We start from the raw sequence: 14390 nt of genomic DNA on the forward strand, positions 1-14390 counted from the left end.
GTAACTGGCTGAGTACATTAAGATTTCTCAGCTTTTGAAGTGTGTGCAGTAAGCCACTATGCAAGAATTCTGAAGCCATTCTTGAATTAAGTGGCAGGTCCAGAGTGGTTTTCTTTCTTGTTTTTAAACTCCAAACCCTTGGAAAAGAGGCTGTTTGAAAATATGAAAGAACCCTTCCTACCTCCCTAAACTACTCCAGTTCCTCTGTTGCACTTGCTATTAATTGTATGAAGATGAGACAAGAGCTTTAAGTCACACGATAGATCACTATGGGATAATGCAAGGTGGTCCATTTTAATACTTTACGAGATTGCTGACCTGGAAAATAAAAGATTCTGAAGAATGTGTAATGTAACACATAACAAAAGAATATTAAACCCAAGAAATCAGTTTTTATGTTGTAGTGCAAAGCACTATTACCACAATGATACTTCTAGGTATACACTGTTCTTTCCCCAAATTCCATGAGCCACAGTGTTCATGACTTTTATAAATTTCAGGGAACTTCTGCCCACAACTATAATTTTTGGTTTCTTTATATAAAAAGAAGTCGAAATGTTCCTTTGTCTTCGAAATGTTTACGCTTTACTTCTTAGGGATAACTATTCAGCATCTAAATGTCTTTGGAAATGGTTGAATATAGTCTTGTAGCATTTAGAGTATACATTGCAACTCAGAGTCACTTTTGTTTCTATTTTTACAGAATTGTACTTCCACTGTTTAAGTAGTAAATGTGTATTTTCTTACCACATTGATCTTTTTATGTTTCACCTCTCTGTGCTGCTTAATTTTTAAACTCTTAGTAATTTAGGCAGGTTTGCCATGAACCTTTCAGTTTGTTTCTTTAAAATAATGGTTTATTTCCCTTGCATATTCTTTTGTTACCTGTAGTGCTATGCAGTCTTATTGCTTAAGGTTTTGATCTAAACTTTGAGTTCAAAGACCGCTAAGAAACTTGCCATTATTCAGTTATCTTTATTTCCTTATTATTGGATATACTTACCCTTATGATTGTCAGGTTGTCAGTGTATAGCAGAATTGTTAATTTTGTTTTTCTGCATCACATTTTATAAGTGGGAAAGGCATTTAGACACATTTACCTTCTACTTCCTGTTAAAAATATTTCTTAAGGTGCTTCCTTAGAAAAACTGTTTGGACAGGCTGAGGACATTTGTAATTTAAACCTGTATTTTCTTTTTCCCAGTTGCCATCTTCCACCAGAGAACACTAAAGTTCTTGTCTATAGAGCTCACAAAAAGTTTGAGGTTGAAAGTGGTCCTGCTGTGCTCTTATCACTTTGACCAAGAGAAGAGCCTGGAGATTAGACTGTTTTTGTCTGTTAGGGTTTTTAATTCAACAAGAGGGAAGGATAATGCTTCTCAGCTATTTTGATGAATAAGCAAAGACACTAGGAGTAATATTCATGTCCTGAATTGGCACATAAAAATGACACTAGCATTAAAATAATTTAAGGAGCCACAGTTTTCCAAATGAAAATGACAGTGACTGAATAAAGTGCTTAATTAGAAGAGAACGTATTTCCAGAAGATATTTTTTATTATAAGACTTTTTCTTGCTGACTTAAATACATATTTTCTGTTCAAGAGATAAATTATCAGGAATTTTGGATGTCTCAAATATTTAATACTTAATACAGTTCATGTGTTTCTTTTGTAAGGGTATCTGTCTGTTTTCTGTGGAATACTTTTATTCTGTAACCTTGGTGTTTGTACATAAATACTTTCCCTTTCAAGCTCTTCACTAGGATCTGTGGCGCCCACAGTACTAAATACTTGTATATAATCTCAGTAGTTCAAGGAAATGAGAAAAGGTGAACCAGCTCTGGAAGACAGAGCATATGATTACATCTAAAAACCTTTATATGGGTTCTGAATAATTTTTCTCAAACACTTAAATGTGAGTTATATATATGTATTTATATATTTATATATATACCTCCACATGTGTTCCCCCACAGAAATATGGGAAATACTTGATTTCCCATAACCAATTCCAAGAGTATTTTTAATATATATTGCATATATTTAGTTAGAATACCTACAAATAAAACATCTTTGAGATACTAGTTAGGATACTAGCAGAATTTGCAGGATATCAGTAAGGTTAAAGTAGCTGAGAAAAAAATGATTCTTGGTGAATGTTTTCCTCAAGCACTTTGAATATCAACACTAAAAAATTCCTTGCATATAGGAGTCCTTATAAATATTTAATTTTGATAATGAGTACCATTTGCTGATACCACTACAATGTGGACCAATGGAACAATGTGTATCCAATCTTTCTTAATTATAGTAACACCTTATTAAATTGCTTATCATTTTAGCTAAATTTGATAGATTTTTTTTCACATGTGTTCACCAGAGTTTCAAATAATGCTATCTTTTGAGAGCCGCTGAAAATCTGAACCTGCCTTAATATCTAAAGTTTGGACATAGATAGTTTTAGAGGTCTGATATGTTTGATATGTAGATCAGTTTATTTTTCATACTTTTCCAAGTTCTGTTTTCTGCCAGTGTTTTCAAATTGTTATTTTTTTGAAGTTAGGTTCCAGTTAGGTTTAGCCACTAAATATTACACTAGCCTGCAGTATATTTTTGTCACTGGACTGATTCTATATTTCTACTACTCAATATACTAGTACTGATTTGACTGCTCCAGGACTTAGAAGGGTACCTGGCCTACTACTCGGTGCCCCTAGTGAAGATGGTCCTTGACTAGTGACATAAAAGAAGGTAAAACGTGTTTAATTTTTTGAGGATTTTTAATTCCAAGTGTTTTTACCTCTTTGAAAAATGATGGCTTTTAGACAAGATAAAATTGGATGAATCTTAGAATAATTTTAGCCAATTTTATTTTTCAGCTTAAAGAGCTATTTGTGAACTTAGCAGATAATTCAGGTAGAGTTCTAATAATACTACTTTTTTCCCTTTAACTAAGTGGTACCCATTTAGCAGTTCCCTTCACCCAAGCAGGTAGTATATAATACTGGCTTTTCTTTTACTGTTGGTAGGTGAAGTAATAAAAACTTGATCCCCATCTGGGTTTTTGGTTTCCCTTAGACGATCAACAAATGTATAAACAATAGTTTGGTATTTATTGCTTTATAGGTATCTTTTCAAAAGAAAGATTATTATACTTGAACATCCTGTGCTGACTGTGAACTGAAAACAATGATGAATTAGGTATTTTGTAAATATTTTAAGTCCCTAACCATTTTTTAAAATTTTTCATTTGTGGTTAAAAACAGCATCAAATTTACCATCCTAATCATTTTTAAATGTACAGTTCAGTGGTGGTAGTATATTCACATTGTTGTGCAGTTAATCTCCAGAACATTTTCATCTTTCAAAACTGAAACTCTATTCCTGTTAACGCATAACTGCCCATTTCCCCCTGTCCCCAGCCCAGGCAATGAAAGAATAGCATCATTCTACTTTCTGTTTCTATGAATTTGACTAATCTAGAGATACTTCCTATAAATGGACTCATACAGTATATATCTTTTTGAGACTGGCTTATTTCACTTAGCCTAACGTCCTCAAGGTTCATATAAGTTGTAGCATGTGTCAGGATTTCTTTTCTTTTTATGACTGAGTAATACTCTGTTGTATATGTACACCACATTTTACTTAACCCTTTATCTGTTGATGGACACTTGGCTTCCTTCCACCTCTTGGCTTTCATGAATAATGCTGCTATGAACATGCTGTGTAAATGTCTCTGAGGTTCTTTTGTTTTTTTGGATATATATTCTGAAGTGAAATTGTTAGATCATATGGTAATTCTATTTAAACATTTTTAGGGAACTGCCATATTGTTCTCCATAAAGGTTGCACTGTTTTTTATTTCCATTAGTAGTGCACAAGAACTTTAATTTCTCCACACCCTTGATAACACTACTTTCCTTTTTTCTAATATTAGCCATCCTAATGAGTTTGAAGTATATCTCATTGGTTTATTTACATTTACCTGATTGTATTGAACATCTCTTCATACTCTGGGTGGGCATTTGTATATTGGGTTTGGGGAAAGGTCTGTTCAAGTCCTTCGCATATTTTAAAATTTTTGTTGTTGTTGATAGGAGTTCTTTAAATATTTTAGATAGTGACTGACTCCTTATCAGATGTGTGATTTGCAAATATTTTCTTCCATGGGCTGCCTTTTTACTCTGTTGATTGTTGTATTTACAGAAGTCTTCATTTTTGATGTACTCCAGTTTAATTTTTTCTTTTGTTGCTTGGCTTTTGATGTTGTATCTAAGAAATCATTGTCAAATCCAATGTTACTGATACTTTCTCCATAAATTTTCTTTCGGTTGGGAGTTTTAGTTTTAGATCTTACATGTAAGTCTTTAATCCATTTTGAGTTAGTTTAGTATATGGTGTGGAGCACCATCTGTGGGTCCAGTTTCATTCTCTTGCATGTGGGTGTCCAGTATTCAGACACCATTTGTTGAGACTGTCCTTTCCCCTTTGAATGGTCTTGGCAAGTCCCTGAACTTCAAGCCTCCTAAAACTATTTTCAATAATTATTATTGATGGATAAGGGACTCTATAACAAACTTGCTTAAATTTTTTTCTCCATCTTTAATTGTGTAAAAGAAGAGCAATGGCCAGGAATGTGAAAATTGGATCTGAGTCCTGGCCTTATCATTGAATTACTACGAAACGCTGGGCAGTCACTTTACCACCTTGGGCTTCTGCTTCTTCATATTCCAAATTGCCAGTAATGAAACCATTTATACTCTTATTATAGAATCAATGAGAGGTTGTAATGGGATGGAATATTAAAAGGTACTTTAAAAATTATGAAGTGTTCAGTGGACATAAAACATACTACTTTTTCCCTCAGTAGATTATGTGCCTCTGTTTTCTATAATCTTTTGGCTTTGAATTTGAAATTACAGTGATAAAAATCTATTGATATTTAAAGCTGATTTTTATTACATGCTTTGAAATCTATTAGTAGCATATTAAGTATATACATATATATTGGGGGGGACTTTCTTTGTATTGCTTCCTTGGGAAGCAGTGTGAAAAAGATAACTTAGTCAAAGTTGTCTTAATGTCAGTTGATAAGGTTGGGATAAAGTACATGGATGGTGTTTTAAAAAAACATTGTTGAATGAAAACTAGATGAATATAGTTCAGCATGTAAGTCAGAAAGTCACTTTTTTTTTGTAGGAATACAAGTTAGGAAAGGAACCCTTACAAGACAAAAGCACATGTTCTAGGATTTTTTCAAATAGGGAGCTCCCCCTAGTGCGTTTAAGATGAGATTTACACAAGTTTGATTAGCAAGGGACTTTTGAGGAACATATCTATCGGTAAATCAAGGAATATTTTAGTAAGAATAATAGAATATTAAAATATTTGAGCTTGAGCCCAAAGTAGCATAACATAGATATGATTTATTTCCTATTGAGCATTAATTTTAAAGATTGTAGTTTAAATGAAAAATTTCAAGGCCCAGGTTTTATTTTCTTTGAAAACACTTATTATAATTTTTCTTCATAATTTTACAGTCTAAATCTGCTTTCTAAAGGATCAAAAAACTATCTTGTTGTGAATTTTAAGAGTATGAAAAAGAATACCCTGAAGACATCATTGCTTTCTTAATTAGAAATTATTGAAAAGAAATTAGAAGTACAAAAGGTAAAAATATGTCCTACTTCTTGAAAGAGAATTTTATTTTCCCTTCATGCCAAAGAATGTCAATTAAACTATGTACACCTGAGAATTGAAAGGCCAGGAACAAATACTGGAATGAAAGAATGTCACTTAATTCAATTATTTTGAATTGATTTAAGATCATTTATGGTCAGAATTAGCTAAAAGTATAAGCATGTTCATGTTATGGATTTCTCCAGAGATTATACAGTATTTTATAACTTGAAATTTTCTTAAATATATAAAATTATTTTTAGTCATCATAATCTTAAACTCATATTTATATGCTTATAAATAAAATCATCTTGGTGGGCTTCTTCGGTTGATCAGTGCTCACATCTGCCAGCCCTGTTTTCTTTCATTTTAAAGAAGTAATTTCCTTATACAAACTTAGTTTTTGTTTAGCCTTATTAACCTGTTTAATTTGAGCATGTTTCTGGGTCATGCATGAAGTACTGAAGATTTTTTGGTTTTGTTTTAGTCTTTATTCCCTGATCCCTCTTCTTCCCCCAAACTTTTTTGTTGAGATATAACTTAAATACACATATCTTAAGTGTGAAGTGTAGTGAATTTTTATATACATTTGAAAAAAATTGAACTTTTTACATCTACTGATAGAACTTTTCATTAGATTTTCTGTATTATTATGATTATTATTTCATGGGGCTTTAGAATTGAAAGTGATGTTGGAAGTTTACTTCATCTTCCTCATTTTGTAAATGTAGAAAGTAAAGCCCAGAAAAGTCAAAATGCTTAATATCTTTATATTATGTAACTTTTCAAAAGAGTACAGTTGGTTATGGAATATTTATTCAGATTTTATTAGTAATTTGTGTATTATTTAAGAGCAAATTTTGAAGGTGTAACCAGTAGATCTGAGTCCTTTTTGGGGAGGTATATGTGTAGTTCTCTTATGGAATATGCATTCTTTAAATTCTGTGAAAAGCAGGTGTTTCATTTTGTCATTTTGTTACGTTTAGCTTCTCTTGTAACACTGCATTAAAATGTTTGTTACATTCAGTTGGATTTCCTTCCCAATCCCTTGTTCCTCCCTACTCTGGAAAAACTTAAGAACATGAATGTGTGGGAGAGTTGACAGGATTTTATACCATTATTATTTTAAAGCCTAGATGCTAAAATTTATTTAATGTCACTTTTTGATTTTGTATTTCATAGTTTATTAAGTTTCTGATCTAGTTCATATGGGTCTATTAATCTAATCAGTTAATTAGTTGACTTTTCCAGTAGAATATGCCTGACAATATTACTGCTGTAACCTTTTACCTGGACAGTTTGTAATTAGTTAACCAGCATGTTTCCTTTGACATAAGATAACTTTGAAAATCTCTAAAAAAATTTTTTTTCCTAAGTTTTTTATCTTATTTTATTATTTTTATGCTGGTTATTGTCCAGCATCATCAAGTGACTAAACGACTACTCACCTGTAATTTTTTCTAGATTTTTATAAACATTGTGTGTGTTTTAAGATTCAGAAAAATCTGTTTGGCTCTATGAATTCCCACTTCACCCATGGGTTCTTGGCAAGTTATGTAAACTCAGTCTCAGTCTCCCCATTAGGAAAATAGAATGAAAGAAGCTAGCAGAATTGTGGTGAAGATTAAGTGATGCATAACATAATGTATTATTGTAACACACCTATTACCATTTTTGTAAATTTCCTTTTTATATGAATTTTAAATCTTGGAATTGTGGGTACATGGAATATTTTATCCAGCTTTTTTAAGAAAAGAAGTGTGGTAATAGGAAAAGAACTGCTTCATTAGAACTGGCTGTGCCTGGCTCTGCTACTACTAGCTTAGGTTGTATTGACTGACAGGTCCCTTAACCTCACTGAGCTTCAAATTTCTCATCCGCAAAATGATGGTAATACTGATCTTGAACAGATTTTTAAGGATTGGAAATATTTGTTAATCATCTAGCAAAGTGCCTGCTTGGCACATGGTAGGAACTCAGATGATGATGATTATTGTCATCCCTAATATTATGGTGAACACGTAATAGGGTACAAGCTTTAAAAAAAAACAAACCTGAAACCTTTGAGAAAAAAACAATAAAAATTGTTCCATAACCCAACATACATCCATCACATGGAGCTAGAATTACCTATCCAGTAGTTCCAGCTAAAGTAAAATTTCTTGCCATAGGGAACATAATGGTTTTCAGCATTGAATTGAAACGCTGTAGATTCCTCTTCATTGATATTATGAGTCTTTCCCCAAAAGTCTCTATTTCTTATTCAAAAATAGATTGCTAACAACGAGTACTTAAACTAAATACATGTTTTTGATTTTCAGAGCAAGAAAGATTTTTAGTTTCTTTTAGGAAATATATATGAGTCCATTTTTAGGGCTTTATAACTGTGTATTATAGAATTGAGGTTGGCGATGATTAGGATAGGGGTGGAGGATGTTCTTGTCTGGAAGAAAGATCAAATGTAAAATGTATGGTCCCTTTCATTTTTTGTAATGTAGACTTATGTGGAAAAGAACATAATAGGATAAGCCTAGGAAGGATTATTTTATGTGATATTTCTTTTTTAGGGCCCATGTGATTTGAAATTTGATGATTATATTAAGAAATAGTAGCACATGAAGGGTATTTTAACTTTAAAGTATTATAATTAAGGACATTAGTTGTAACCAAAGAACAAATTTATATCAGCCTAGTGATTTCTTATCAAAACTTTTTCTAAGTCCTATGTACTCTTGCTTTTTTTATGTGTGCCTTAAAAGGAAATGACATTTTAACATTTTCCATCTACTAGTTTTGCCCAGATAAGCTGGGGAACATGTGAAAGTCCTTGGAAGGATTATGTTATCTGAAAAACTTTATTATAGAAAGGAAAACAGTTCTGAGTATGTGAGAAAAAGTAATTGTAGCCTTAGCTATTAGGTAATGTAATTTCTAACTAGTCAATGGCGGGATTGATGCTGGCATATTAAAGAAAAACTCTCCCTTTGTCTTAAAGCTAGTGAATCTAGTTATGTTTTAGGAAACATTAACAGTCTTCTGGTTATTCAGAAGTTTAAACCTTGGAAGCATCCAAACAATTATTCTGAAAGGATTAAAAACATTATTTTTAATCACAAGAATTGAAGATGATTGAGTATGCAGTGTTCTGTGAAAGGTTAGGCTGCAAACCACAGTGGATGATGTTACAAAGGCTGGGTCCCTAAGATAATTACAGGGTAGACTACTTTGGATTATTAGGACTAAGCAAAACAATGTTTTTGAGTCCCTGACACAAATGCCTGAGTTGTGATGGTTCCTGTACATTTATGTACTTTGGAAGATAAAAACTAGCGTAAAATTTTGAATTTTTGTTATGCATTTTTAGTTGTCAATCCCATTTCTCAAACCAGTAAGAACAACTGTAATTGCATCCAGAAAATTGGGCCTAAATCAGGTTTAGAAAGAGTAAAAGGTCTTTACATCTAAATTTTATTAATCCAAATTGGATAATATCTAATCCCAAACAAAATTATATTGAATGTAAATCCTAATGTAAAAAAAGAGTTATCTTGTCATGTTCTTAGAGCTTCCATTTTGGTGAGCTATATGGTAGCAGTCAAAAACATGTAACAATCTGTGCAGTCACCCACCCATCCATGTGCGACATCTGCTTTTTCATGAGGTTCATTTCTAAAGTGAAACCTTGGTGGACTTGTATGTATAGTTAGGAAGGCTTATAAATTTATTGTTTTTAAACAGTAGGCCCAAATGTTTTGTGGATTTTTTTGTTTCCCAAAAATGTCATCTATTTTGAAAAATTTAAATCTGTAAACACTTGAGAAGGTATTTAGCAAATGTATCAAATAAATACTTGAATCAGAATCTAGCAAGTATGAATTTCTAGAAACTCTAGAAACTCTTCAAGTACATATACCTGTGTAATGGATTTGGAGAAATTTAAATATTTCCTTCTAAAAAATCTTACTGAAACAAAAATTTCTTTCTTTTTTTTTTTTTTACACAGCAGGGCCCCTTAAAAACTAATCTCCCATTATAATTTATCTAGTTAAATTATTTTGAGGTTGACTTTCAGCCATGGCATATGGGGAACAATAGATTGTTAGTTTTTCCAAGTGTTTATTATACATTATTTTCCTTTATTGAGGTCTAATGCTTTATTGCTAACTTGACTGATACACAACATTTATTAGGCAGTTCTTCATTTTTCCATTGTAGTCTTGAAGATACTTAGAATGCTGTGGTTGAAATCCATCTTTTTTGTAGGACAACTGTTGTGTGTGTGAATGATTCTTTTGAGAACATTGGTAGTGTGGGTGTTTAGAAGGAAGGAACCATAATGGTTAAAGATGTGATTAATCTTGGTAGAATAGATAGATCTTTATTTTTTTATTTTTGAGCTCACCTTAATTTTCAGCATTATTGCTGTATGACTTTACCTATCTGTGAGAGTGTTTTCCTCTTGGCTTTTATTTTTTCACTTTTTCTGCTGTGTTTCTGACATGTTTATTATTACATGTTTTGCTGGAATTAAATTAATGCTATGAAATCTACTTAATGTAATGGATGTATTATGTTCTTTATCCAGTATGTTAGTATTTCTGAAGTAAAATTATATTTCTGATACTCTTATTAGTCTTTTTATGCCAGTATAAACAATATTTGCCTGCTACTACTTTTTAAATGATGCCAAAACCAATTACTTATTTATTAGAGTAATCTTATCCAAACTTCAGACTCCAGTTCAAATGTAAAACTCAAATTCTGTGATATTATTAAATATTTAATGTTTTAGATATATTGAATTTATACTACTGTCCTTTGATGCAGTAATACTTAGTCTTATCAATTATTGAGTTTTATTGACATTAGTTTTTTTTTTTTACAAAGTCAAGGTAGTAATTCTTCAGTTTTAATAGTGAATATTTTTTACATTACTACTACAGTTAACCCTTGAGTGACATGAGTTTGAAATGTGTGGATTCACTTACAGGAGGAATGTTTTTACTAAATACATTCTATAATACTACACGATCTGGGGTTGGTTGAATCCAAGGATGTGGAACCGCAGATACGGAGAGCTGACTGTAAAGTTATATGTGGATTTTCGACTATGCAGTAGTCAGCGCCCCTAAACCTCAAGTTATTGAAGGGTCAGCTGTGTTTAGTTTGTTACTTAAATCAAATTCCAGGATATTGCTCCTTAGTCATTATATTAAAATAAACATAGAGATTCCCTCTTACTTCTGCTCAAGTCTTATTCCGTCTGATTTTTAAAATTTAAAAAAAATTTTTATTGAAGTATAGTTGATTTGCAATGTTGTGTTAGTTTCAGGTATACAGCACAGTGATTCAGTTATACATATGTATATATATATATTCTTTTTTAGATTCTTTTCCATTATAGGTTATTATATTCCATCTGTTTTTAATGCTGCTTTTTTTTTTTAACGTAAAGAATTAGATGGTTAGATAAAGGAACTATATTGGTACACAATTATATAATGAAAATACTTGAAACTAAAAATATGTTTTGGTTTTTATACACTAAAATGTTTTTTTAAAGTTTTATTTTTGGATGCTAAGCACATTTTAATTTTGAAGAGTACTTGTTTTGAATATGTAATAAATGCACATGGTTACAAAGTTCAAGCATTATAGAAAGTTACACAGTTGCCCACTTCAGTTCTTCAGAGGCAACCATGGTTAATCAATTTATAATGTATTCTTCAGAGATCTTTTGTGTGTAGCCAAAGATACTATTTTATGAGCACTAATTTCTTAAGATGAGTATTTTGAGTTATCACATCAAAAGTCTCATTTCTACTACACTACTTGAAATCTTAATTATAAAAGTAATAATACTGCTGAGTTTGAAAACAAACATAAAACTCTTAATTCTGGCTTTGGAATATTGATTTTAATGTAAGCCTGCCAGGCCTTTATTGACTTAAATAATAATTATATTTTGTTTGGAATGTATCATTAACTAGTTGCATATTCATCCTGGTAATATAATGAACCTCCCCACCCTTTAAAAAAATAGCTAAACAGTGTTAATGACAGTGAGTTATTGAAAAGAAGATATAATTAGCACATCGAAACTGTGATTTCATAGATTTCATTGTTAAAGAGTTTGAGGCTAAAATAAAAAAAAATGGAACTGATTTAAAGAAAAATAAAATATATAAATATTAGTGCAGGTAAAATAAGTAGATATTGAAAAACTCTGGTTGTGGTATTCAGATGTCTGAAGTTTGAGCAGTACTGAACTGAAGAGTGTTATTCTAGTTGACTTGTGCTGCAGTGTATGTATGAAAAGCTTCTTTTCTTGGTTCTGTATAGTTGTAAAAGTGTTTATTAGTGTTTTGACTAATAAGGCTTTGGATGTGAATTGCATTCTAAGATACTTTTAGAAATAAGCTTACAGTAGAAGAATATTTTTTCTATTAGTATTTCTATATTTTTTATTTTTCGTAGAATCTGACTTGATAAATATATAGGGTAGTGTCAGAAAAAGTTTCTAAATGAATTTGAGGTGGTTTGTCGTCTTTTAGAAGAACATATATTCTTACTCTTTATTATCTGTGGTAATAGAGGAAAATAGGGTAGATAATGCAGGCTTTATTTCATATTTTTACTATTTATGTAGATTCTACAGAGATGTAAATTAAGGGAACCTAAAGCTCTAGTCTTAAACTTAACTGTTAGAAAATTTTTAGCAGCAATCCTCGTTTGGTACTTGTCCAGTATATGCATGAGAACCTTTAGTGATGGCAGTACTTATTTCTCAAGGCTGCCCTTTCCATTTCTGTACATTTTTGCTTATTGTCATTGTAATGTACTTGAAAAAAAGTTTTAGATTGAAAAAAAGCACAGGCTGTTTCTGGAAGCATTTGATTTTCTTGGTAGGTGATATACTTTTACCCTAGATGTATAATTTTACACATCTTAACATCTTTTTTGTTGAGCTCTATTGGCCATACATAGCTTTCCTGGCACATAGCAAAATAGCTAGACAGTAATAGTTGTAGTTTAGCTGAAAATGCTGTCACAGGAGAGAGAGTCAGAGAGTGGATCTTTGGTGCACATTTTCCCTTCAATAGAAGCCTTAAGCCATGGGAAAAGTGTGGTACAGACGGCAGTTGGCTATCCTTATGGGATTGTTCAAAACACTGGTATCATGGTGGCATGGAAAGAAAACTTCAGCCATTTGGTCCTGCAGTGGAGGTAGCCACTAAAAGATCTACCGAATGCTCAGGGCTGCCTTTCTTTTGCTTCGGAAGGTAATAGTTAAGACATATTTGTTGGTGTAGTAAAATTCCTGTATCCCTCCTTCCTGCATTTTAAATTTCTTGGGTAAAACTCAAAATTCTGATTCTGAAAATCAGATTAGTTTATATATTTAGAGGGAAATTAGCCTTTTAACATTTCCAAATTGTTAAATAACTTGTTTTTAACATTTTCAAAAGCATTTCTTTGCAAAAATAGGTTCTAGTGGATAAGAGCCTACTTACTTTTAATTATACTTTAAGTTTTCTGATTGAGACTGTATGCCTTAATTTATTTAACACCAGGATAACGTTAAATTAAAGTGAAATGAATGTTATACTTGTCTGTAGCAAAACCCTTTTACCTGAGACTTTTGACCCCAATATTACAATCACGTTTTCCAAATGACAAGATTTCCATTAATAAATAGCTCTAGAGGTAGATTATATTATACTTTGCACTGTATTTTCTAGTTATATTTCTAGATTGCTTTATGCCAAGAACCAGTGCTCTTGACAGAAAAACATCTGAGTTTAGTTCTGCTAATGGCAAAAGTAAACTTTTAGTCCCTCTACTGGCTGTCTTTGTTGTAGCAGAGGTTTTTTTTTTTAGCTCTTACATCTAAGATAAAGGCTAACTTTATGACCAAGGTAAATTTTGAGGGAAATTCTAATATGAACTGTCCCAAAATGGAGGGACTTTATAAACATACTAAGAATAAAAATATAAAAGTGATTCCTTAAGGTAAAGGTTTGAAAATTATTAAACTGCAGAGGCTTTGCACCAAATATCTGTATTATAGTGATTAAATCACAACCTTAGAATTTTGAGAAGTTGGATTATTGTTTGTAAAACTTGAAAAAAAAAATCTTGTGATACTGGCAGACAACCAAAAATGTGTTTTAGTTGCTGAGTAAAAGTTAATGTCAGAGAAAGATGCCAGTTATTTATTATACCTCTGTGAAGAGTAAATGTACTACAAATGCAGGGGAGGAATAGTGTAACACTATACATAAAACTTTATTGGTGCAACATGGTGTGATTATTTTCTGCAGGTAGTTTAGAAATTTATGCTTAGGTAAATATGTTAACCCAATCATTTTTATATAGAAGTTGGGATAATTATTTCCTGAAGAAAAAAAAAGCTTTTGTGTGTAATTTACATTCATTAAATCATTTTTCTAATTTTTATCATAATGAATACTATAGCTTTTTCTTGGTGTGAAAGATTCTTGGCTAAACCTTTTCATCTTAGAAAGAAAGGGATCTTAGGCACAGTAGGGTTAAATAAATAAATAGGTGAAATGAAAAGGGCCATATTTTTCTTTACTTTTTTCTGCCTTTGATCTTTATCTGTGGTTTCCAAAATTTAAAGCCATTAAAAAACTTAATATTACTTTATCTTGTATTTGTATATATACTCTGTATAGTCTTCAA

The 14390-nt window shown here is 31.5% G+C and overlaps 1 protein-coding gene across 5 annotated transcripts in view; it reads left to right on the forward strand.

The window, feature by feature from the left end:
* Positions 1-14390, forward strand: part of INTS6 (integrator complex subunit 6) — an 82246-nt gene that overhangs the window by 2578 nt on the left and 65278 nt on the right. The window lies entirely within an intron of this gene.

This window comes from Vicugna pacos, chromosome 14 (genome assembly GCF_048564905.1).
Source record: "Vicugna pacos chromosome 14, VicPac4, whole genome shotgun sequence".
Taxonomy (NCBI): Eukaryota; Metazoa; Chordata; class Mammalia; order Artiodactyla; family Camelidae; genus Vicugna; species Vicugna pacos.